This window comes from Watersipora subatra, chromosome 4, assembly GCF_963576615.1.
Source record: "Watersipora subatra chromosome 4, tzWatSuba1.1, whole genome shotgun sequence".
NCBI lineage: Eukaryota > Metazoa > Bryozoa > Gymnolaemata > Cheilostomatida > Watersiporidae > Watersipora > Watersipora subatra.
In genome coordinates this window covers 9,398,207-9,399,736 of record NC_088711.1, presented here as the reverse complement: position 1 = coordinate 9,399,736, position 1,530 = coordinate 9,398,207, and positions in this window count along the sequence as shown.

The following is a 1,530-nucleotide window of genomic DNA, read 5'->3' as shown; positions in this document are numbered from 1 at the left end:
TATGCTGATGAATAGCAAGTCCTATATTTATACTGAAAATTTTCCACATGCGAATACTTGAATGCATGCAGCTCATTGGCTAATCTCATATTGCACAATGGTCATCAGTCCCAAGGATGATCAGGATGGGAGCACGGAGCACACGAGGGCAATGATGCAAATCGTTTCCTAATTTTATGACTATGAGCAACTATTTAAGATCAACTTGATTAATAGCTAATATAATCATGTGACATCTCTAAAGGCTATTTGTCATTTGGGTTTGTTATTGAGTAAACAAAATTGTTGCAAAAAATTAACCTTTACACAAAAATTTGCTCTAAGCTGATGCAACTCACACGCAATTTATTCACACCACGATGACTTATCATAAATAATTCACATAGACAATGGAATGTTATGACAGATTGGTGATTACTCAAAGAATTGCTCCTGAGACATCTTGGCCAAGACCACAACAAATGTTTAGCCTGCTTTGAAGATGTTTCATAAATAGGACCGCTATACCACTTACATTTGCTAGTATTATTGGTATAAGCATTTGTTAACATGGCCTTTATTGTTATTCCAGTGATGGATCTACCGGAAGTGGTTGGTCATGGTATTTTTTCAAACTTACAATAAAAGTTTTTGAGGGAAAGTTTGACGGAAGAATTTAAGGCTTCACATAATCATATATTGCTCAAGTAAATTTTATAACTACTAAATTTGTAGTGATATTCAGATCATTAACTAACACCTAGTATGCTTTATTTTAATCTCATCATTGCTCTCCTAAATTTTATTTCGTGTTGCAATAATTACTTTTTCCCTTTGTTAGAAAATAACTACTCACTGTTTTTGTCGAAAAATTACTCCATTAAGCATTTCTAGTAGGAAACTACTCTTTGAAGTTTTTCACTTATCGATACTTTGGAAATATATTTTCAAAAAAAAAGTGAATAATCAAATTACATCATACAAATTTTCGCAAAACCGATATAAAAATAAATGTAGGCTATGTGGTATCGAAGATAGGAGGTGGTACCATAGCTTAGAAGATTCCAGTAGTACATCTATATATTTCTCAAAGTAAGTCATCCGTGTGTCGTATGTCTGTCTGCATTCCGGCTATAGCTATTATTAGAATAATTGCAGCTGGACAACAATGCTGACACAATGTCATGGAGTACCATCATTAGAAGCCTAACAGCTTACTGCAATTTTCCATTGACAATGTGCCAGGCTAATAGCTTAAAAGTTACACTTGTTTGACAAAGTTTTAAAACCTTTACAGTTGTTTTCATTTTTTCTTTATTTATTTCAACTACAAAAAACACTTCTCTCATGATATGTAGTTTGAAAATTAGAATGGTAAATGTGGTTTTATATTAAATACAAATCAATTTTCTGCCCAAAATTTTTTCTCTACACAGGCAACGCCGGGTGGTACAGCTAGTTTATATATATATATTTCTCAAAGTATGTTTTATGTCTGTATGTCTGTCTTCCGGCTATAGCTATTATTAGAACAGCGGAGCTGGACAACAA